This window comes from Artibeus jamaicensis, unplaced genomic scaffold, assembly GCF_021234435.1.
Source record: "Artibeus jamaicensis isolate MK-2021 breed Jamaican fruit bat unplaced genomic scaffold, CSHL_Jam_final scaffold_474, whole genome shotgun sequence".
Taxonomy (NCBI): domain Eukaryota; kingdom Metazoa; phylum Chordata; class Mammalia; order Chiroptera; family Phyllostomidae; genus Artibeus; species Artibeus jamaicensis.
Genome location: NW_026522046.1, coordinates 14172482 through 14198362, shown reverse-complemented (window position 1 = coordinate 14198362; position 25881 = coordinate 14172482). Strand labels below are relative to the sequence as shown.

General features: G+C 37.1%; 1 protein-coding gene across 1 annotated transcript in view; it reads left to right on the top strand.

Moving 5' to 3' along the window:
* Nucleotides 1–290: 290 nt before the first annotated feature.
* Nucleotides 291–25881, top strand: part of NAALADL2 (N-acetylated alpha-linked acidic dipeptidase like 2) — a 1140409-nt gene continuing 1114818 nt past the window's right edge. The window contains exon 1 of the mRNA XM_053657983.1: nt 291–352. The gene's annotated coding sequence lies outside the window, so the exon portion shown is untranslated. The remainder of the gene's footprint in view (nt 353–25881) is intronic.

Sequence of the window (25881 nt, the reverse complement as noted above, 5' to 3'; positions counted from 1 at the left end):
AAAAGTTTTATTAGATACAAAGAATATTTGTACAATAGATGCAAATAATAAAAGAAGCTCAAGTCTCTTCCACCGTGGGGCAAATTTTCCAGTTTTGCCCACTTAAAACAAACAATTCCCTATTTGGGGCTCACTTGCCATTTCTGCTCCTCAAGGCCCCTCTTCCAACTCCGCTCTGGCCAACGTGTCTTTCATTATGACTCAGCGCAGCCCGCTCCCCGCCAGGCGGCCGCCGCTCGTGGGCGAGGGCCGCGCCGCGGCTCGCGCGCGCTCCTCCCGCTTTACGGCTGCTGAAAACCCGGCCCGCGTCCGGCAGCCGTACCGCAGACCAGCCCGCGCCCGCGCTGCTCAGGTAATTGGAGTCTTTCCGTTTTTGAAAGTTTGTCCGAAACCATCTTGGCGCTCCGAGGCGCTGGCCCGGTCCCTCCCCGACGGATGCGGTCTGGGCGCCGGCGGCACCCTAGTGTGGGTCCCAGGGCGCCGATCAAAATGCCTAGCTTGCACCGCGGCTGTGGGGCGCCTGGGTGTCCGCAGCCAGGCGGGAGCGACTCCGAGGGGAGGCGCGCGGGCACCTGGCTGCGATCGCCTCTGGGCCTGCGCTGGCCGAAAGCGCCCCCATCCCCTCCTGGAGGCGCCCGCCCACCTCCGCAAGGGAAGCCGATGAGCGGAGCGCTCTGCAGGAGCGAGAGTGGCGGTTTCTCACTAGTCCGCACAGGTACACACGCCCGCGGGGCAGCCCCTCCCGCATCTAGCGGGGCGCGAGTAGGGACGCTCGGTGCGGAGGACAGCGCTTCGAGCTCGCGCGCCAGAGGGACGCCCTTGCGCGTGCAGTGCTGCAGAGGACGTGCTGGAAGTTCCAGACGTTGGGCAGCTGGTTATTAGCGCCTGTGCTGGGTTCCATCCTAGTGCCTGCCTTGCAACCACATTTGCCCTGGGATCTCAGTGTTACGTGGCTCTCCATCCTCTCGTCCCTACCCCACTTCTTTTTCTACGCTTTTTTTTTTTTTTTTTTTACTTTTTAAGCTTCCACTTTTCTTTTTGGGCTATCTCATCTTTTTCGTCTTGGGTTCCTTTGCCCTCTTTGTTTGAATAGCAAGTACACATACAGTATCCTTTACATTTACTATAGTTCTTAGCAGTTAGTCTTTGCTTACTATGGCTTGGATACTGAAGAGCAGAGTAAATGGATACAGGACCTGTCCATGTGACTCAATTATTGGACTTCACTGTTATGTCAATTAGCCATGCAGAACAGAGGACATGAGTTTGTTTGAAACCGACCCCAGAAACCTAGATAATGGTGCTGCCCCTCTTGAAGGTCATCTTGACAAACATAAGCAGCTATATCAGGTTTCCATAGTATTCACTCCATTCGCTTCAATCCGACACAGTTCTTTGAATGTCAATCATCAATAGCTGGTTACAGGTTAAGAAAGAAAAGAGATTCAGTTACAGTCCTCCAGAAGCTCCATTCAGAGATTCTTGTTTTTTGTTTTTAAACAATTGGCAATAATTTCATCTCAGGACTTCTGGGAAATATAAAAGTAACTCCTCTTCACTAGAGTGATCAAATGCATAACCGACTTTCATTACAGGACCAACAAGAGTGAAATGATACAATTTATTTATTAATTACATAAAGCATCATAAGTTTCAAACTGAGAGCTCATAGAGTGCTTACCACGTACTTGTCAGGCACAGTTCTTGGCGCTGCCTTCTTGTAATGTACATTATAGTGGAGGGAGACTACTCGTAATAAATAAGTAGGAAAGTATAAGGCAATAATGTAGTAAGTGCTGTTGAGATACATAAAGCACAAAAGGGTTTGTGTGTGTGTTTAGCAGTTTAAAGTAGGCTTGTATGGGAGGACTGGAGGAGGGGACATTTTAGTAGACTTGAAGCAGGTGAGGGAGGGAGTGGCGTGGCACTTGGGGCAAGAGCTTGCCAAGTGCAGAGAATAAAAAATGCCGAGGCCCTGGGGCATACTGATATGTTCAAAGATCGTCAGAGAAGCCCGTGTGGATGGAGTGGAGTGGAGGATGGAGGGAAGTAGGATATGGTTTTAAACAAAATAGGAGCTGGGTAGTTCTAATGATTTACTAAGATATGGTAAAAGCATCTTTTAATTGAAGTGATATGGGAAGCCTGTGAAGTGTTTTCATCAGAAGTGTGTAACAGAACTGTTCAATATCCTTACTCTGGTTATTGTGTTGAGAAGAGATTGAAGGAAGGCAATGGCCAAAGCAGGAGTCCTAGTTAGACTATAATAATATCAATGTGGCGGATGATGGCGGCTGAGACCGAGATGGTAACAGTGAGCTGATGAGAAGTCCAGACTCTGTATATACAAGGTGGGGCAAAAGTAGGAAAATAATTCAATAATCAGTAAATAATAATCCATGATTAAATTGTGTTTTTCATACAACTGGAAAGCTACTTGTGCCCCACTCTGTAGTTTGATGATACAATCCACAAGATTTACTGACAGAATGGATATGGAGTGTGAGAACAAAATAAATGGAGAACTTAATTGCCTAAGCAACTAAAACACAGAATTTCTCTTTACTGAGGTATGGAAGACAGCAGGAGAAAGAAGGGGTAGTGAGGATTAAGAACTTGGATTTGAACATGTTAAGGGTTAGATGGATTTTAAATATCCAAGAAGCCATCTCAGTCATGCAGTCTGCAGGCCAGGCTAACTGTATACATATCCAACTCTTTTTGCACAGAACTTGTTTTAGAAGCAAAGGTTTGGATAAATTTATAAAGACAAATACTTTATAAGTAGAACCTAATCAATGGAACAAAAAAGGAAAATAGAACCAGAGACATTGACATAAAGAACAAACCGACAGTAACCAGAGGGGAGGGGTGAGGGGGATAACAGGGAAAAAGAGGAAGGTCCATCAAGGAGCATGGAAAAAGGACCCATGGACAAAGCCAAAGGCGGGAAGCATCAAGAGTGAGAGTTGGGGATGGGTGGGGTGGGAGTGGTGAGGGGAAATGGAGACATGTGTATTTGAACAACAATTTAAAAAAGAGAACTCGTAAGAACCATAAAAAAAAAACTGAAAAAAAAGTGTGAGATTAGAAAACTGAAGAGGACCAAGGACTGAACCTTGGCGCACTCCAACATTGTGAGATGAGGACCAGCCAGGAGGAGGATGCTGCAAAAGCTCTGTGCGCGATGAGAACAGGAGAGTGGGGTCCTAGAAGCCGAATGAAGGAAGTAATTGAACGGGATTGGTCAGCCGTTTCAATTGATTTACTATTATCCATTCTCAATTAGTCACTCTAAAGGGAGCAGTTCCCATAGAGTGGTGCATGGTGAAAGTTTTGGTAATGTTTGACAGAGTAGAAGAGACATTGAACAATTTGATAGTATATATCCCTTGAATTTTATTGAAAAATGAGGCAGAGAAATGAAGCCTTATTTGAAGAACTGTTGGGTATAGCCAGTTTTAAGGATGTGCAAACAATGCTATGTTGTTATGCAAATGAGAAAGAGCCACAGAGATGCAAAAATCGATGATACAGGAGAGGGGAGCAGTGTTCATTATATCAGCTGGTGATCAATGGCATCAATTCAGCACCAAGAGGAATCCCCAGGTTGGGATGCAGTGAAGAGGAAGCTTTATCCAGTGTGAACTGCTCCACTGTGATGTAGCATGGCCCCAAAGGGCACTGCAGGGAGGCGTTCCTGGAGCGAGGCCCCTCCCTGGATGGACAGCACTGGTCCGACTGGTCATTCTGTTTGTGCTAACTCATTTAATCTTCCCCCAAACCCCACCAGGTAGGTTCAATTTTTTTTTTCTACAAATGAAACTAAGGCATAAGGTGGGCAAGTAACTTGTCCTAAGTTACAAAGTAGTAAGGAAAGGAGCAGGGCAGTCTTGTTTCAGCATCCACATGGTTAACTATAAATGCTACATTTTCTTTAGATACACAGAACAAATGTATCGAAATGTAGAGGAGTGGGCAAAAGTAGGTTTACAGTTGTGAGTACAAGAAACAGTTTATTCTTGTATTATTATTTATTAATTATTTTATTTGTATTACAACTGTCAACCTACTTTTACCCAGCCCTCTCTCTCTCTATATATATATATATGTAAAAAATTTTAGTCAATCATAGACTGAAAATTAATTCATAAATCAATGATTGGCACTTAAATGGAGTTCTGTGTTGTGATTACAGATGCAGAAGCTTTAAGATGCTGACTGATCCTGAATGTACATTCCACTTGAATAGCATATGAAATTCAAATGTGCCAGGATAGAGAATTCTAGTACATCAGCATTTTCTCATGAAGACTTAGGGGGTTTTTTAAAGCAAAACACTTTATTTAAAAAGTAAATAAGTACCAAATGATACACTAGGAGTGTATTATTGTTTCGCTCCTATATTGATACACTGACTATTGATTAGTTTTTAGGAGTCCACCTCTAGCATGTGGCATGATGCAAAAGATCAGGAGGAGGGGCCCGAGTCCTAGTCCTGGTTCCGTCCCTGCTGGCTTTTGTGCCCTTGCTTTCTCTGCCCCTGCTTTCCCCCTGCAAAATGAGGAGGTAACTCATTTTAAGACATCCTACAACTCAGAACTATGATTGTGTAATTTTGTTATGGTGCGTTCAGAGAAACAGTTGAGGTAACAATGTGGAAGAACCGGGTTTGTTTAGGCAAAAATGTAAGGTCTCTTTTTCCCACCCTATACACACATAAACACTGGTGCAGATATGTATGAGCATAAATATAAGCCTGTACATACAACTACCTAATCGATGCAATTTATAATTATATTTGATGTACAGGCAATTAATCATTAGTCCTTATGTTTGTGTTTTTGTATTTGTTTGAGGAGATAGATAAAAAATTTCCCCCTTCACCTGAAACCGCAGTTATGTGGGAAGTGAGTCCTCATGAATTCCTTGACCTCTGTGATCTGACGGCATGTCTCATATTTTCTTTAACAAAATTTGATTCATTGCTCAATTTGTTTGCCAGTTAAAAATAAGCAGTATGCCTGAGATCAGGGTTGTCTGTTTTGCACCATTGAATGGGATATTGATGTCAGACAAAATTGAAATTATTGTAATTTAATTGTTTTGACATTTTGATTTGAATGATTCAGAAAGACAATTTATCTTTCATAGAAACCTGGTATTTTGAGTTCAGTATGATTTTTCTCTAACTAATCATTTACAAATATTTCAATTTTAGGTTTTAATTATAATGTGAATTTATTCTTTCAGTATTTACTACCAAAGTATGATTTTATAGGAATATATGATAGATGTTATTTTTTAAGATATTTGGTCATGAAAAAAATCTTTAAAACAACTATGAGTTCTTCTAAAAACAGATAATGAAAACTTATTTTATATTTTCTGACTTTCATTGTCTGCAAGACCACATGAGTGTTTTCTATATTGCAAAAGTGTTTTGCTTTTTTATAACCTTGACATGTAAAATTATTCATGAACTTCAGTTTTAGGACTTTATTAAATTGATCAGCTTTATTTATTGGTAAATTTTAATCCCTCATAATCTGTGCTGTCCTGTTTCCATGCACTGAGTCCTGTCATGATTGGCCTCGAATGATGCATTTCTAAATATACGTTGGGTATCCTCATCTTTTTACACTTGGAAACTGGAGGCCAAAAAACACAAAGCAGAAGCACTTATAAACAAATCATAATCTTTCTGTAAATAGTAGTGGGTTTTTTGTTGCTTTTTTTTCATTTTTAATTTAACATGCTCCTCAGTAACTTGACAACTCCTTGGAGCATCTCCTAGTTCTAAGAAGCACTTATATCCTAGTCAGCTCCCAGAAGGGGCCTCTTAGGGTTTTTGAACCAAATCTGAAAGATTTTCCCCTCTAGGCTTCAGAACTCCGAGTGTTCTCTAACCAAAGTAAACACCTTCTGGTGTACTTGCAATACTTCTTTGAAATGCTGGTCTTAGAAGTCAGCTTGAAATCTTTAATTACACTTAGGTGGTAAAAGCATCCTTTATCCAACTTTTTCAAGTGATATGAATTTGATTGGGAATGACTTAAGAAGCCTTATAATCTTGGACCATTTCCCTAAATATAATTTTGCTAAATTCCCAGAAAACTTTCCAAAAAGAACAAGATGTTTTCAAGTAAAATGGTTGCAAATTTTGTGGGGAGCCTACCTTTTTGTGTGTCTGTTTGTGAACATGCCTCAGGGCTTTACTGCTTCTGGCTGAGAGGAGACGGTGTGTGAGTGACGGTTCCCAGGGGCGCTCTGGTTCCTAGGGTAGACCTTTCCTAGTCTGTCACAGCTGAAATCAGACAGTGTGGCCGCTATCCTGCTTTGCTTTCCCCGAGCATAGCCTCTTCACTGGGTTTCTGGTGGCTCCCTCAAAACCAGGCAGGCTGTTGGCACCGTCTTGGATCTGGAAAATGAGATGGTGGTTCTCCAACTGGGGCCACGTGCGTTACGGTGGTGGGGGCTCTAAGGCACTTATAAACATGGCTGTCTTGGAATTTCAAACTTATTAAAAAATTACTTGGAGAAAGTAGCTAAGTAATTTTACTGGTACATTAAATGTTTAAAGACATAAATGAAAATCAATTTGACATTTAATGCAAATTACTTGATTTTTAAATTAAAAGTTGAGACTTCAAAATAAATTCCTTTCTGGTAGGTCTCTACAGAATATATTTTCGGACTCCAGGAAAGGACTTAGGTTGATACAGATAGGCAGTTTGGTTCTCATATTTGCATTATTTTTGATACTATTATTCTTATTTTTTTAACCATCAAATGTTCAGATGATTACCATTATCCACCTGCTTTCGTTTGCTAGCATTCCTGGTATTTATCCACTCTGATCTTTTAAATTTGTGGGAATAATGTTCCTCTTTATTCTTTCTACTTTTCTCCTGTACTCCCAACATTGAGATATTATGCTTTCTGTCATTTTGGTTATGTAGGAACTATAGATATACAGGAATTTGAATTCCTGAAACTGTAGATACACAGGAATTTGCAAAGATAGTACAGAAAGGTCCTATATCTGTTGTTCTATGTTACATAACTAAAGTATTACATTATATCTAACAAGGAAATGGGCATCAGTATAATTTGTGCGTATAGTTCTATGTCATTTTATTTTATGTAGAATCATACGGTTACTACCATAATCAAGACAATAGAACTCTTCCATCACAACAAAGACCCCTTTTCTGGCACCCAGCAAAAGGCGTACTAACAGAATCAGAGACATTTGATTTAGTAAAGGAATTATTCTCTTTCTTCCATCTAAGTTTTGTGGTATTTTAATAACAAATGTTAAATCATTTTGTAGTTTGAGCCATTTAAGAGAAAGATGAAATGTTATTATACTACAGGAAAGCTTAAATAGTGAAATAGTTATAATGGATGAAATCATCTGTGAAACATATTTTTGAAGGCTCAATTTTAAGTTGTCCTCAAACACTTTTGTTTTGGAGTGTTAGACATTCATTAGTCTTAAGATAGGGACCAGATGATACCAAGTGGTTTCTTGCATTGCTGTGACTAATCTTTTTATATGTGCTTGGATTGCCCAGGAAACACTTCATAGAGAAAATGGAGAAGCAGACAGGAAAGGAGGTCTTATATGCAAGCAACCTTGTATCCATCTTCCTGTGGGACCCAGAGTTGGTGGAAAATAACATTATCAAAGTCATTATTAAATGGCATTGTGCTGAATTTGATTTTACAGGTGTTAATGTCTACAGCAAATGCACCACTTTCTTATTTTTTAACCAATATTATATGAGGATAATTACTCTATTACTAGTGTCTCCAGTGTTTCTCTTGACAGATTTTCTCAGAAGTACTTCGAGACAGTCTGGGATTTTAGTCCTACATATATATTGTTAAAGTGTAGATTATATATCTCTTCACTTTAATAGCTTGCAAGATATGTCTAGCTTTATTTACTTGAAAATTTGTGATTCGTATATGTGAAAGAGCTATCTTCCATCTCATTTTCTGCCACGCAAGTAATTTAAAACATTTTTTGGGGGGTTTTGGAGATACTATTGAAATTTTGTACTGTATTAGTAATAGCTCTTTCTCCCTTAGCCCTTTCGCATCATTTCTAAGTTATTTGAATAAAGCAAAGAATTCGTATTTCTCTTTCCAGCTTTTACTCAGTTATCTAAAGGTTTACCATACTATTGTTATTTTTGTGATATTGAAACATTAGGTCAGGATCATTGTCATTTCCATTATATTCCTTATCCATTTTCATTTTAATACATAATTAAATAGATATGTATGTATAAGTATATATAATTTATTTTCTTTATCAATTTTAAGTTGGGTATACAGGAAGGGGAAGGCAGAACGTGAGCATGTTCAACTTATCAAATATATTTTGTTTTATTTTACCAGCTGAAAATGATTTTTCCAAAATTGTTAATTTCAAATAAAAGCCTTAACTTTATTTTAGTGGTTGTTAAACATTGAATCTTTTTAAGTTAACAAAAATGTGATACCATGTATGTACAAATGGAAAGGGTGGCTTGGTTCATACCAACAACAGCATGGTATGTTGCCATCACCCGCTAACCTCTGTACCAGACGCAGTTTGGGGGTGGCCATGTGGATCCTGATAGTGCTGAGGGTTTAGTTCACTGCCAGTGTCAGAGACCATGGTATTGGTGAGACTCAAGTGACTCATCATGCCAGCCCTTCCCCTGAATGGAGAAAGTTGCTCTTGACTTCTTTGCTGTCTGGTGTCTATGCAAAAGCAGCTGTTATCCAATTTTTTTTCAGTATCAAATACAAAAATCCAATTGTGTGATTTTTCATGTCATTTTTACCAAGAATTCAATTTTAAAGCAAGCAGAAAACTATATAATAGAAGCTCAATGTGTTGGTACTATAAATTAGACATTTTCTTAGTATGTATCCAACTTGAATTCCACTAAGCATTTTTATAATAAAAACCCTATCACAGTGTGTTCACGATGAAGTGGTTCACAGAACCTGTAAGTTAAGGTATGATGAAAAAGCCCTGTTCATTATACTGGTCTGTGTCTCTGATTGTTTAAAGAATTACTTTATTGCTCATATCCTTGTTTTATGTATTTTTTAGGGTAGTCAAAAGAAATCTTTACTTCTTTTCACAGCACACATTTTGTGTACATAGCTATTTCTTTCCTCACTTTACTGTAAAGGCAAAATTGCACTGACACCAACGAAACGTTGGTCATTAACCCAGTGCTCAGGGTAGTGGAGGAATGAAGATACCTACATTTTAGCAGTTTGGTATCTACATTTCAGTAGCTCTTCTTTGAGGAGTTATAAACCCTTCTAGGACCTTTACTTTGTCTTCACCTTGTGCTTCATCTCTTCCTTGACCCACTTATTGTGTGTATTATCACATTTCACAATTTTAATTTTTTGCTAATAGTCCACTATACGAGGACTATTTTAAGAGTAAGGTAGAATGAATTGTGGGGGAACTGCATTATCCTACATACATGAGTTTCTCTGAAGTTAGTTGACTCTGGGTTTAAATCACAATTTTCTATCGAAGAATCCATTTCTCTGTGATTCTTGATCACTTGGTCAGTATCTACTTTTTCCTCTCTAAAATAGGAGCAATTTTTCCTATCTCAGAAGATTTTTTGAAATTAAACATGATAATAATGTAAGTGAAACACATAGTGCATTGTCTGGCACCTAGTACTTAATGAATGCCATTTCCGTTTTTTTCCCTTCCCCCTTTCAATATTTTCTCAATCTCCACAGTCTCTGGTAAGATTGATATGGGCTAGGAGGAAACCACCTCATTCTCTGTTCTTCGCCAAGCCCCCAGAAGGGGCTTTTCTTTCTCAAAGGAAAGTCTTTGTGGAGGTTCATGATATCTCATAATCTAATACAGTCACTTTTCACTCTCTGCTTAAAAATCTCTGGTGGCTCCTCACTGCCTTTGGGATGAAACCAAATTCCTTAGCGGAGGGCCATTATAATGTATACTCCATTACAGACTCCACACTCATCTACTGTCTGTTATCCTAAGTATCCCTCCTGACATAATCTCCCCAACCCCACTCTAAATACAAGGTCTGTCCAGAGGTATCCAGCCATATAATATGAAAAGTAGAGATATTTATTGAAGAAGATAGAAGAAACATGGTACATAGGACAATGACACCTCCATCCCTTTAAGTAGGCACCTTAGGACCTCACACAGTTCTCCCAGTTGCCATCAGCTGCCCATTTGTATTTTCTTGAATCTCATCTATGATCTGAAATTGCTTCCCTTTCAAAGGTGATTTTAGTTTCAGGAAAAGGAAGAAGTCACAGGGTGCCAAATCTGGGCTGTAGGGGGGCTGAGTTACCTGGGTGATTTGAAGTTTCATCAAAAAACTGTGCACAAGAAGTGATGCATGAGCAGGTACATTGTTGTGATGAAGCTGGCAATCACCAGTTGTCATAGCTGTGGTTTTCTAAATTATCCAAATAATTTCTGTAGAAAAATGTTCAAGCTGAACATAAAGTTTTATGCAGATTCACTTCTCTACTTGCTCAGTCATTTTGAATGCGATGGCCACACAGTATGTGTGTTCATTGTGCATCTGCTGCCCCCACTGACTAGTACAGTGAGGTCACCATTGTTCACACATGCGTGCATTCCAGTCCATTTTTCTTGGCTGGCAGATTACATCAACGTTGCGCAAAACGTTGTAATTTTAATAGTGGCTGGACTTTTTCTGGACAGATGTTATATAATTTTCCTATTCTCATCTTTGTACACATGTATACACTAAGCTTTTTCCCTTCTGTAAGTGACAGATGCCTGTATACCAGCAAGACCCAGTTAAAATATCTCATTTTGTAAATGTGCCCTCTTTCCCTAGAGGCAGTCACTCTCAGTCCACTGTGGTCCTATATTCCCTTGTATATAGGGCTACTACCTTTATTAGCACAGTTTTCAATGTATCTTCATTCTCCCTCTGCCCCCTGTGTTCTGTTTGCCACACGGGCCCAGTTCCCAGAGTGTGCTTATTAAACTGATTATGTGGATCTTCATCACAAATTCTCAGTACCCTATAACATGCTATAACAGCAGCTCAAACCAAAGCTACTCCCAAATTCCATCTCCACTGCTCATGTGAAGGTATATTCCCCCAGGCAGATTGTACTCTACACTTAAGAGGTGGCTTAAGCTAGCACTAGGAAGGATTAGGGGGTGAACGTACAACTTCATCCTATCATTTCACTGCTTTGTGCTGTTTAAGCAAAGCCGTTATACTTAAAGAGAAGGTGGATTTGTAGATAGGAATTGAGAATTTTCTTTACGTGATAGCGTCTGTGAATAGGCAGTAGGGACAGGTTGTTACTCCTTTACAAGAGGAGAGCATATGTGTGTGTGTGTGTGTGTGAGTACGAACCTAAGTGTAAAGGTTTGGCGGTGGACAGGTGAGTGGATGAGTAGGGCAGGAATGAAGAGGATGTTTCTACACGCGAAGTTTGTTTCTTGATGGTCCTCAAGGATACCTAAAGTAAGTAGGTAAGAACTTTTGTGTGTAAAGAAGTGGGAAGCTTCTGAGAGTAAAATACGTTGGAGAGAGGTATTAAGCAGATGGAGCTAAACAGAAAGGCGTGAATGATGATCCATACTAGAACTGGAATTGCAAATGGGTTACATGTAAGTCTCAGAAATGCCATCTACTGGACTCATGCTCACTTTTGGGGGCATTAATGGCATCAGGTTATACAGTGCAGTAGGGATCTCATAGGGAAAATGTGAGAGATGGAAAGATTAAACAGCTCGGCCATACCTGGCTGCACTCTGCACTCCCACCACCGCAGTCTCGCCACTGCCTGGTCCCAACTCCGTACCTGTCATTGTCCTTCTGCACCTGCGCTCCCCAGCCTTGCTGCTGGCATCAGCATTTGAAAAATAAGCCTACCAGTTGAAAATCGCTGCTCTAGGGAACATGATTCTTATATTCTTAGAGGTGTAAATTACTTAAGAGATCATCTAATCGGGCCCCTTTTCATTTACAAAGTAGTATTAAATGCCCTGCTTAGACACGCAGAGGTCGGTGACTCAAATGAGACCAAGCTATGACTAGGAAGTGGTGTACCGGCTCACGGTCCATGTCTCTGTTACAATCCAAATCTATGTATTGGTGTTAAGAAAAAAAAACTTTATTATAAGTAAAGACCTCCCCTTTCTTTTTTATTAAAATCTGCAGATGCACTTTTTCAGTTATTTCACATTTTTCTGATGGAACTATTATGCTACTCAGGGTTGTTTTCTAGCTTTCTAATTTAGTTAATATTTTCTTTAAGCCTATGATGTGTTTCTTGGGGCTATAAGGATGGTTAGAGGATCAAGCCAGCATTCGTCTAGGGCAGAGGAGAGGAATGGGCAGGAGAGTTGGGGGGCTGGGCTGAGGGAAGAGATGCTCCAGAGGGGTGCAAGGTCTTTGGGGAATTTCCACTGGTGTTTGACAAAATAAGAAAATAAGAAGTATGCAGTGAGTTTTTCCAGTTTCGTTTAGTTTTATAATTATATCTGTCCTACTCTTTTGAATAATGTTACTGACAAAATACATCAATCCTCTCACATGGTTTTTGTTGTGCTTTGTATTAATTTGATATATCCATGAAGTCCAAAAGAGTCATTAAGACTCTGTAGTGCTGTTTAGAGAGAGTAGACCCAGATGAGGCCTCTTAATGGAAGAGTGGGCGGTGTGAGGGACTAGGTGCCACAGAAGAAAAAGGTGCAAGAGACTGGCTGGTGCGTTTTAAAGTGGAGAAGATGTCAGGTTTGAGGACAGTGGGGGAGTGGGGAAGACAAAACGAAGGCTCTGCTTGGTTGGCTTTCCCAGGGCCAGTGCCGGAGCTGGCAGCCAGAGAACAAGCAGTGGACAGTGGCTGGGGAGGAACTCTCCAGGCTTATAGATAATTGGCTTATATGAAATTCTTGGTGTCTGCACAGATTTTATGCAATAAATTAGCCCAATTTTAGAATTGCTGAGTGCTTTGCCCTCAAAATGGGAATTAAGTACTGATTTTTAAAGCACTTCAGGATTCTTAATGAAGTGTACCACTGTAAACTTCAAAGATACTATCTTCTCTTGGATACAGTTTCTTCACTTTGAAATGGGATTCAACTGAAGCTTTACAAAGTGGTGTTCGAGTTCCTAATGACGGCAATCTTGTAGCTTATTCATGTTTTCAAAGCCACCTGCATGTCACATTGCATGTGCTCTGTAATTATGTAGTGTTGGGGAAAAAAGGACTTAATTTTTTTGGAAAGTTGCCTTAACATGTTGATGGGATGCCAGCAACATTACTGAGATTAAGGTTGAGAGCTGCTTTACAGATGTTTTGACTTCATAGGAACATAAGTGCAGGCTGCTAAAGAAAAAAAAAAGCAAAAATAAAACCCAAAACACCAAAACAGAACAGGCCCCCCATAACACGCATAACTAATCCCAAACAAGGAAGAGGGTCTGCTCGAGTTCATTGAGTCACGGTGTCGGGAGTGAAACGTAGAATAAAGCACACCGAGGACCCTTGGTTCCTTCATATCATGGAAGCCCCAACTGTGTTTTCCTCTTGGATAAGGAAGAGAAATAATTTCAAGGTTAGTTTTGTGTTTGGTTAGCTTTTTTTTTGTTTGTGTATAAAAACAGTGCAGGGAAAACAGGAACATTCAGCATTTACTCCTATTGAAGAAGTTTGGATGGAAAGATTCAGGTGATCAGGATCACGCTTGTCAGGCTTGCTTACTGTGGGTGTCATTTTCTGACAACAAAGCACAGCTAATCGAAAGTAGAGTATTGCTCTGATTTATTACATTAATTTCAAGTTGACTTTCAGCGAATATTTTCTTTGAAAAAACAAACATTTTATGTTTATAAACATTTTTCCTAATCAAAATAACAGTCATTGCAGAACATTCAGAAAGCCTAGAAATGTATAAAAAATAGAAAACTTTACTACCCAGGGATACCTGTTAAAGTATTGCTGTTTTTTTCTTCTGAATTTTTAGATATATTTTGATATTATACCAGAAATTTTCATATTGTGTTTTCCCAATATAACACACAGAGCTATTTTAAACATGTTATAAACATGGTGTAAAATAGTAAACATGGTATATTTTAAAAAACATGTATACTATTTTAAACATGTTATAAATGTAATTAATTCCATGACTGTATGGTACCTTATCTCACTTGGTCATAATAAATTTATTTCCCTGTTTTTGGACGTTTTCTTGCATAAATATTACATCTTTAAATTAACTGAAGTATGTTTTGTTGATATTTTCCTCTTCATTTGGGTAAGCTTATTGAAAAGACTTTTTAAGATTAGATTTTTCGTTCTTCCTTTTATCTTCTCAGTTACATGCTAGCTAACACCTGGGATTTGTCCTTCTCTGTTCTTTAACCTGAAAAACTCATTGTTCTCTACCACTAGTATGAAAGCTTCAGCTTAGTTGTTGCGGATGTCTTGCAGTTGTACAAAGTACACATGGCTTTTATTAAATTACCAGGAACCTCAACAGGAGGTCTCGATGCTGGTTAATAGCTATAAATGTACTTTGAGAGAATATATGCAAGGAAAATAAATAGAATGTAATGAACTAAATACTACTTATTCATTGTACAGTGTAAATTTTTTGCTATTATCAAGCATTTACCTCAGCTGTATGCAAAATGAGGTGTTTTGTGCCAATATTAATACTGATAGCTGCATGGATTGATTTTTTACATATTTTTTAATTGATCTCAAGAGTACCACAACAGTTTATCAGTATTATCAACTTTCTGTTGAATATTTGGGTCCTATCTAAATTAAACAGTTATATTTTTCAGTACATTTTATAATACTTTAGGAAAGGATGGGTAGTGTAGTGCACAAGAATAATGAACAGAATGGTTGGTTTTTAGCCAGGTCAAGATCTTTGTATTCATATGGGAAAAGATACTGCTACTTTGTGCCAAGGTAGATTGCTATTCATATGAATATGTATTTCTTTGGGAAACTTGCCTAAACATTCTTTTCCCCACATTTTATGATAATTATTTTTTTAATCTGTGAAATAAAAGTTAATTGAATGTCGAAATTATTTCTGGAAATAGTCATAACATAGGATTATAAACTAAGGTCTAAATTTTTTTACAGGATACTTTTTGATAGTGTTAGAGTTTCTCTACCACAGTTCCCTTACATATTTAAAGAATTCCAACACAATATTCTGTGTGTGTGTGTGAGTTTACTGTTCTTCAGATGTCTATATGTTAAAATTACTTTGAAGAATGAATAGCTTACCTGTTGTCATGTACAATACTATGAATTTCACATCTCATTACAAGAATAACTTGAGGTGGAAATAATAAATGGTGTGTTCTTTGGTGGTATTCACTTAGACTATTTTAGAAATTTATCATAAAACAAGATATAATTCACCTTTTATCAGTTTTCATTGCAAATATATCTCTAGTTTTTCATATCCTATTTATTTAATACCATTTTTACATGTGAGACATTAGAAAAATATTAATTTGCCCTTACTAAAATCCTGATTTTTAAAAAATATTTTTTCTTAATATTTAAAAATGTTTTTACTTATTTCATAAAGGAGTAGTTATTATTATTAGAGCATGTATCCCTGGTTATCGCAAAATCCCTCAGAACTAAACACAAATATGGTTTTAGTGAATGAATTAAATAAAATGATGTATCAACATCTTTCCAAATAAAAATTAAATCTTTATATATAACCAGTTTGTTCTCACAAATATACTGAAATTGTAATAAAAATTTCCTCCCTATGTTTTTTTTAGATTAAATAATGGAGTAATTTTCAAAATAGTTAACATATCTGTTACTATAGACTGTTACTTTTAAAAACTTTAAAAGATTTTTTTTAGGAACAGAAGTAGGGAAGTCCTACAAAAACCAATGAAAAATTGTGTAAAAAGTTGCTAGGATGAAATGGAAGAATTTTCAGTATTGTATATATGTCTCTATGTGAAATAGCTGATGCTCCGAAAAATGAAGATAGATCTGGAGTCAACATTGACAAGCCTGAGATAATTTAGATAATTAAGTCAGTGTTGGCAGAGAGGTGTCAGGATTTGCATCTCTGAGTTAGGACACAATCGCTCTCACAACCCATTCTTGAAATGCAAGTGAGAAAAGGTGAAAGGACCCTTGGAACAACACACAGTGAAGTTAGCTAAGATAAACCAAACCCCATCACAGAGTCAGACTTAGGGAAGGGTCCTAAGTCTTTGTTTTCCTTTGAATTGTTTGATGAAATTGTAAAATAGATGAGAGGATAGACTCCGGTTTATAAAAATGGTAACTCAGTAATCCCATTGACTTTACTGTCGCTGTTTTGTCATATCGTTATAAAGCTACTTATGAACAGTCTATATATCTCTGGGCTTTAATTAACCATGAGAACATGCAGAGTTTTAAAGTGAAAGTAATTGTTCAGCCTCTGATAACGTGGGCACAATGAATCACCTTCTTCAGATGAATGCCACATAAAACAAGCTATTGTACAGAGGAAATAGGAAAATACAGTGTTGTTGCTGGGTTTGCAAGGACGGATTTGCAGGTTTTTGTGAGGTCCTGCAGGGAGTCAAGCAGAAATCTGCATCACAGCACAGTCAGTCTCTTGTGGGGAAGAACCAGCAGGACTTCTTGAGGTTCTCAACTGTCACTGTTCAGTATGCCTTTGTTCTGCTATGTTAAAAAGCCTTCCACTTGATGGTAACAGTAACAGTGGTGGAACACTGAAAGAAAAGGATAAAAGAATAATGAAAAATATTAACTACACAAGAAGGACCTTATAACCAAGCTTGACAAGACTGGGAGTCAAATAGAAGGGTGGTTAAATAAACTGGTATGATCTTGCATATACTTTTTATTTTAGGAAACAGCTATAAAATTCAAAGGGGAGAAAATCATTGAGTAAAGAATACCTGATTTGTAGGCACATCGGAAGGCATTTTTAGGGGGAGAATTTTAAATACTAAATTTAATGCTACAGTTTAATAATTATCTTCTTTCATTTTAAAATTTTATAGTCAGATTTTTAATTTTATTTTCCCCATCATCACCATTTATCCCCCCTTTTCCTTCTTCCACCTCAACCCTTCAACCCTGTAATAACTAAACTGTTGCCCACGCAGTCAGATTTTTCAATTTACTTTTTCTCTTAAGCGCCCATTTAAAAAGAAGTAGAAGTGATGGAGTAATATGAAGTCTAGGAAAAAATAAATTTAAAAGTAGTCACTAGAGGTTAGAAGGCTAGTTTTAGAAATTATTAAGCTGATGTGTATATTGATGGGAAAAATAAGGAATTCCAGAAAACCTAATATTTCTGAGTTACAATATTTCTTGGTTTTAACCTTTATTATTTTGATTTAGGCCTTAGATTGCCTTTAGTTTGTAGGCTGATTCCACAAACTAATGTTCAAGTTCTTTTAAAGTGCTTCATATTTGAAGACATATATGAGACTATAGTATTATAGTACTGTATTCTAACTTACACCTGTAAAAACTTTCACTTAAACAGTAATAGGTTTTATAGTAGAGAATTTTATCTATAAGTTAAATTCTAAAATCAGGTTTAAGTTAGTTGTTAGATTCATTTCTGGGGTATGACCCTAGTTTTGCTTGTTTCCTTAATGCAATTTCTGGCATGTTTTTGAGGGGAGAGAAAAGTTGCATTGTCATTAAGCCATTGACATTGTCTTAAGGAAGAAGCTTACTTCTCCTTCACATAGCAGTGATAGTTTGTAAGCATCAAACAAATTTTTACATGAATAAAATTGTTGTAATTATGATTCATTTGATACACTTTGTCTAATATAATAGTCAGTTGCTCCAGGATGTTAATGCATTAAAGTCAGTTAAGTACAGTGTTTGGTTTTGACAAAATTGGAAGTGAATGTTAAATTAGGTTAATGTAAAGATTTTTTTCCATTGGATTAAGTGTCATTTTCAAGTAGATAATACTTTAAGATAGCCTGTTATGACTCACTTTTCAGGTGAATATATGTTAAATGAAATATCAAAGTGTTGCTTATATCTTCCTTCTTCTGATAAATAGAATAAGTTGTGGTAGAATGTCACTGAAGTTAGTGACCACGTCATTTTTAAGCATCTTACATTTATCGAGCTGATGGTTTACACATAAAAACTAAGAAACCTTGGTATTTTACTTTAGGTACAATTCTCTAATGATTAAAAGGTACTGATGATTTTGAAATTTATCTTTTTGTACACAAAAACATTTTTCTTGAAAGATGCTCATATTAAAGAGGTTGGGATATATGAATGATTTTCTGTGTATGTTTTAGAAAAATAATTGTTCAAGTAATTGATGTTACAGAAATAATTTGAGCCTTGTTCAGGTGGCTCAGTTGGATGGAGTGTCATCCATACAGCAAAAAGTTGCGGGTTTGATTTGGACAAGACACTTTGGTTGTACACTCGATCCCTGGTCAGGGCACTTTCTTAGGTTGCGGGTTCAGTCCCATGTCTGCATTCTGGTTTTAGAGAGGACAGAAAGAGCAGAAGTACACAGTAAGTGATTTCCTTTGAAGCCTGGGGACACTTTTTGACATTCTGTTTTTTTAGAACCTTGTGACATGGCTACATATGACTTCAAGAAAGCTGGGAAGTGCAGTCTCTCTACAGACATCCATGCTTTCAGCTAAAACTGGTACTATGAGGCAAGGGAAAAATGGATTTAGGTGACTACAACTAGTTGTCATAGTGCATTTAAATTGTATTATGCTGGTTGGTAGTCTTGTTTCATTTATCCTATGAGCCAATTAAGGAAAGTGTCAGGAGCAAGGGAAGGATACAGTATTAGCATTTTTGCAGAATGTGTCTGCTGTGACCCAGCGGCATAGTGTGTCGGGCATAATTAATCAGACTCCCAATGAGAAAAGTACATCTTAGTAAACACTCATTGTTCCCCATGTAGGGACTTTCCATTTAGTATCAATCTTAACGGAATTTGGGTTGGAGGGGTTTTCTTCAGGATGATTGGGTTTCATACATAGGACATCTGTGTACTCATTGTGAAACAGACATTTTCTTAACATTAAGGTACAGCTAAAATTTGCTTCATTTTCTGTCACAGTACTTTGGTGAAGTGATACTTCCCAATGATGCTTTCATTATATTGCCCATTGTTTGCACTATCTTAGATTAATGAGTGCAGGACTTATAGAATGTCTTTTCTCTGTGATTTACCTAGTCTGTCTTGGAATGTAAGCCTTTTCATATTCAAACACTGTGAAACTCTCTGCATTGTGGAAGCCAGGCAAATTCAAGGGCTCTCATATATTGCTGGTAGGAGCCTAAAATATCAGTCATTTGGAGAGTAATTTGTTAATATTTGTGAAACTTATGAATGCTTGTAGCTTTTAATATACATTTCTATTTCTATAGGTATACTTGCACATGAGATGATATATTTGTAAGGTTGCTTATTACAACATTCTTTATAATAGCAAAGGTTGGAAACATCCTGAATAACCTTTAATTTGGGACTGGTTAAATGAACAATGGCACTTCCATAAAATGAAATACTATGTAGCTATATAAAATGGTTACGCCATTTAAATATTAAAATGAAAAACTCTCTGTGATTTAGAGTTATGTGAAAAAGAAAAAAACAAAGTGCAAAAATCTGATTAGATTCCTGTGTAAAAAGGGAATAAGATAATACATATTCATGTATGCTTGTAAGCACATAAAATATCTCCCACAAAATTACAAATGCATGTGGTGGGAACAAAACGTTTTATTTAGGGATTACACTACGAGCTTCCTCTTAGTAATCCGCATTTTATTCATATAAAATTATGTTTTGAGAATCGGGATTTATTTTCTAGTCTTAATTTTCTGGCATACTCAGTGATCATATCTGTACTTCATGAGGAAATTCTGAGTTAGAATTTGGGACTGAGGAGTTGAAATCATTTGTATAAGACAGCTGGACAGCTAGGTGTGCTTATTCTCTTCATCTATTTTTGCCTTTCGTTAGCTCTTAATCATGTTTATTATACCTTTTCCAGTTTGAATATCTTTCCCCTTCCTAGAACCAAATCAGATTTGAATAGTTAGGCTTTCTTGATCATTTGTTTGCATTCATTCAGCAAGAGTTCATTGAACGACTAAGCACACAGCATTGATCTGGATGCTTGAGGACAGGAGGCTCCGGAAACCCTCCTTGAACTCAGAGAGTAGCAGTGTGAGTGTCTGTATGTGTGTGTGTGTTTGGGGCGGAGGGAATTAGCATCAGAGAAAGAAGGCGGGGTCATGAAATTCCATTTTTATATTTCTCTTTGTTTTAAAATGTCAAGATCTCTTTGTTTCTTTACTGTATTGAGAAAACAATCATTGTTTCTTGCCAACCACAATATCCTCAGACTGTACCACTAAGCATAAGATGTATCTCACAGTGGAATGAGTCCCAAATGTAGCTCAGACCAGATGTTGCTGTTATAAAGCCATCTCTATAACCAGATATTCTTTTTCCAGATTTGTGTTTATTTTCCTATGTCACTACTTTCAGTGGGCAGGAGAAATGAAAATATCTCCTAAATTTCAATGCCCTATAATTCTCTACATTGGAGTATAGTTTTTTTTTTTTTCCAGCAGAAGCATGAGCGTGGCACAGTGTCGAGGACATGGTCTTTGGAATTAGAGGCATTTGTGTTCAAACCCTGACATCTCCTACAGTTAGCACTGTGATCCTTCCTGTGTTTCTTAAAGCCTTTAATCCTAAATCTCCAGATTTGCAGAGTGGGGCTAATGATAATTATCTGGGCAAATGTTAGTTATCTACTACTGGTTGCCCCGTCCTGCCAGCCGACAATCAGTAGATCTGGTTAGTGGTTGAGGATCGTTACTGCCTTTGATCTCAGCCGGGAGCCAGGAAGGCCACAGGATTGTTGAGTTTTGAAAGCCTTTCTGGCAGTCTGAGATGATCTGCCCTAAGAGAATACCATTTTCCCCTAAACTAAGACAACTCTACAAGGGATCATTCATTTCTATACACACTTTTCAGTGTCAAGAGCTGTCATCACATGTCACTTCTCCTCTGGCGAATAATAAGAGTCACCTAACCTAATGAAATCTTTTCCTTCCTGTGAACTCTATTTTATGTGTCAATGAAAATGGGTTTCAAAGTTGGGAGACTGAATTATTTTCTTTTCGTGATTACTTTGTTTTCTTGCCAACCAGTTGTTCTCACTGAAGAGACAAAAATATGCCAGGACATTTTGAAGAGCCATTAGAAATTAAATTCATCACTAAGTGATTGTCTTACCTCAGGAGAATGATGTAAAAGTTGCAGGATTTTTTTAGTGGGGGGTGGGGTGACTGGGTAAGTGGGCACTTGGGGGAAAGAGGAGTGATATAGTAATAATAATAACCTTGAGCTAAGAAAGATAAAATACATCTCTGTTTTATAATTTACAATTTAATTAGATATTGTTTGAAATGAAAAATGTTTTCCTGATAAATTCCTATTTTGAGGCTAATATAAAAAGCATCCTTCACAACTCAGCTTAATGGATATTTCATAAGTTCTCTAATAATACCTCCCTGAATTTAACGTATTTTTAGTGAAAATTTCCTCAGGCCATTGATTCACAAATTTTAATTAACAAAGTTGAAATTAAAATTTTTTTAAAAACACTGAATGTAGTCATGAAGAGTGTGTTTGAAAATTCAGGTCACAAGTTTCCAGTTATAAATGAAGCATTCTCAAGTCATATTAAAGGTGAGAACTTTTGAGTAAAGAATTATAATGTAGTAGTTAATGAAGATTTAGAAATAAAGTGTATTTTGCCATAGTCATTTTTGTCATCACTATAATTATGAACCAACCTAGCCCATAAAAGGGAGTTACTTGAAAATCAATAATATTTATATAGTAATTGATGTTAATAGACAGTTGATGAAATCTATATTTTGGAGTTTTGTGTCTTTCATTAAATATTCCAGCCACCACTAAACTTTTTTATTTCCTTGGAAAAATCTTTTACTCTCTTGCATTTAAACAATCTTTCTTTCTCAATATGTCTCTTTTTCAGTCTTTCTATATTTCATTCATTTCTCAAATGCTCGCTGAATGTCTGTGTCAGGCACTGTACTAAACATGGTGTCTGAAAGTGAGAGAGACAGGTGTTTTGTCTTCAAGGCTCTTCTACTACATTACAGAAGAACTGTGTCTGCATTTTCATTATTGTATTTAAATCTCAGAGCAGACAAGTCTGTTCGGAATTTCTGAATAGAAAGCACTTACTGAGTGCACGGTAGTTTTTTCCCTTGTAGTGGATGCTGCACCAACACCAACCAGGCCAGTTTATTCCTCCCTTGCAATCTGATGTAGACGTTGTCCTTAGAATTAGGCATGGTCGTAGGTAAGAATACAAGATACTGTCAAGGAGACAACTCACCTCTGTGGGGAAAGAAATAATATTTCATGGTGTTTGGACTTTTTTGTAGGGGTTAGGGAAATCTCTAGTTCTTCACTTAACCATTGATAGCAAAATAAATTCCATGAGAGTAGTAAAAAGAAATGAGCTACTGATAAGTTAGAAAACAGTAAAACTGAATATTTATCAAACATCTGGAAGGAAAGGAAATTTCAAAGTCTAAGGACAATGAAACATTTCATTAAGAAAAAGATGGACTGATTTGATTAAATTAAAAATTATTTCCGTAAAATAACTAAAAGGGAAGGGAACATGAACTATTTTCAGAAAACACAGTGGACAATACTGATGTTGCAGTGTATACAAAATACATTTTAGAAAAAATATTAAATTACTGTACAAATATGATATATAAGCAATGATCATAAATCTAATAAGTCTAATATTTTACATAGCCTGTAAAAGTTCTTTCTTTTTGTGTTGTAGAAAAGTAGTTGTAGGGACTTAAGAGCAGAAGAGGGTAATTTACAAAAACATTGACTAAGTTTCTAATTAATGATAGAAACTGTTAAACTGGAAGAGCAACATAGTCTGCGAAATGCCAACATAAATCAGGCACTCATTCTGCAAACATTATTTGAAGATTTAATATGTTCCAGATATCACACTAACTGCTAAAATGATAAATATGAATAACAAAGAGCTATTTCTCAAGGAATTCATAGCTCAGGGAGGAAACACTTTTCTCCCCATTTTCTCCCCTCCTCTCTCTCTTTTTTCTTTTTTGAAGGCTAGTCCATCAATCCATCTACTCATCTGTCCACACAAAACAAGGCAAAAAAAAACCCATTAATTGAGTCCCTAGAAGGCTTAGGGTCTTATGGTAGTTGTAGGGATTTCTATGGTAAAAAGTGAGACTCAGCAAGGAGTCAGTCAAGGTGGTGCACAGGGGAATGGTGGTTAGGAGACACTGGAGTCAGAAGTTACTGCAGAGAATGGAACCTCTAGTTCCAGGAAGGGAAACATACATGGTGTTGGTACATTCTAAAAATTAACACCAGAATATTAATGCATTTTATTTATTTAATTTCTACACTCTTAGCAATTAAAAATGTCATTGTTCTTCTTAAATATAATACTTCATGACTGAAATAATCAAATCCTTGCGACAACATCATTAGTTGTCAAAGGCCACATGCAAGTTTGTTAAGGTTTAAGACAATTTATCTATCCTCGTGATTCAAAAATCTATCCTCGTGATTCAAAGGCTAAAGTTAGAAGAGTAAAACTGTCTTCTTTTGACATAAAGGACAGAGTTATCACTGATACAATGATGTGTGCACAGCAGGAGAGGACATAACAGCCAAGAACTTTTTAGAGATCAGTTATGTTTTTTCTAGGTTGGGCTGTTTTCATTTAATACTTGCTTTTTATGTCTTACCGTATTTCTCGCTTCTTATTTTTAGTCATCTTCTCTTTCCTTTAGTTTTTTCCATTTTATAATAAATGTAATCTCCCCTGTAATATTTCATTTTAATATTCCAATTTTCTCAGTTTATTCAAGTGCTTTATTCATGTTTACATTTAAATTTTTTTCTAAGTATATAAATGGCCCCCAAACAATATGATTCTTAAAACATGTTTGTGTTCTATATAAACTTTTAAATAAACTGTATATGTTGCATGTTATAGAATTGCCAGGTTACTTTTTAAAAAAGATTTTATTTATTTATCTTTAGAGGGGAAGGGAAGGAGAGAGGGAGAGAAATATCAATGTATGGTTGCCTCTTGTGAGTTCCCTGCTGGGAACTGGCCTGCAACCCAGGCATGTGCCTTGACTGGGAGTCAAACTGTGATCCTTTGGTTCACAGTCCTGCACTCAATCCACTGAGCTACACCAGCCAGGGCCCAAGGTCACTTTTAAATAATAGTAAGTAAAAGCTCAGATATGGTTTAAGTCTTATAAACTATCACCTACTTGTGAGTCTCAATATTTATCTGTTACATTGTGTTCATTTTTTTCCTACTGATCACTGAATACTTGTTTATGCATTGAATGAAGTGATTTCACTAATTATAGCAATTGAACTTTGCTCAACAAACCTTAGTGTTTTAAATAGAAACTAATTGTCTAGGGCAGGTGTGAAAGCCTTGGGGACCAGATGTCTTTTAAAAAAAAACATGAATTGACTGCGAGACTGTGAAGCAAATGGTCACTGGTTCAATTCTCAGTCAGGGCACATGCCTGGGTTGCAGGCCAGGTTGCAAGTACGGGGGTGCATGGGGGCAACAACACATTGATATTTTTTCCCTCTCTTTCTCTCTCCCTTCCTCTCTCTCTAAAAATAAATAAAATCTTTAAAAATATGTTTATTGATTTTAGAGAGGAAGTCCAGGAGGGGAGGAGAGAAACATCATTGTGAGAGAGAAACATTGATTACTTGCCTCCATATGCTCCCCAATCAACTCAGGATCAAAGCTACAATGTAGCAACCTGGCAGGGAATAGAATCCCCAACTTTTTTATATACAGGAAGACACTCCAACCGACTGGGCCACGCTCGCCAGAGCCAGATGTCTTTTGAGTTAGGTCTCACTAAATATTTTCTGTTGAAATTGACCCGTAGTGGCTTATAATGAGGACCAAAGTTATATAAAAGTTAAAAAGAGCGGGTGTTGTTCACTGTATTTGAACAACAATTAAAATGAAAAAAAAACAAAACATTATGCTTTACAGCTGCAAAGTATTTCATTACCCTTAGCATTCAAAAATAATAAAATGACAGTGATCAATAAGCTATGCATTTACTATATAGCAGTGTGGAAAATTTGAATTAGAGTAAATATGTCCAAGTATCATTATTAAATTATGCTAAACAAATGCTAATCAATGTGGAGAAATATCTCAAAAAAATTGAGCAAAATATATAGCAAAATCACCCTAAATGTACATAACTGTCTTCAATTTATGAAATAATCTCCTTATTCTGTCATGTAACTGGTGTTGGGACCGTATACGGTTTGTTGATGTAGAGCTGGGGTTGGAATCTGTTCAGATGATTCTTAGCTCTGTGCTCTTTCTACACATTTTTTTGGTATTTTGTTTATTACAAAAGGGAAGAAAACCACATGGCAAAAGTAGGAATTAACAATAAATCAAGCTTAATGTATGTGTCCCAGTGGAAGGCCTGTATGGGCACCTTGAGTCACTTTTAAGCAGGCCCTTGTGTGGGCACACACTTAGAGATCGACAACTTGGAAGTGCGGAAGGTCATGTGGAGTGAGAGTGGGGGCGGTGATTTGCATTAGGCTGTTGCCTAAATTGTTTAATTAGCTTTCTTCAGAACTCTCTTGTTCAATTTGTTTTTGAAATAATCACAGTTACCGCATTAAAACACATACTTCCA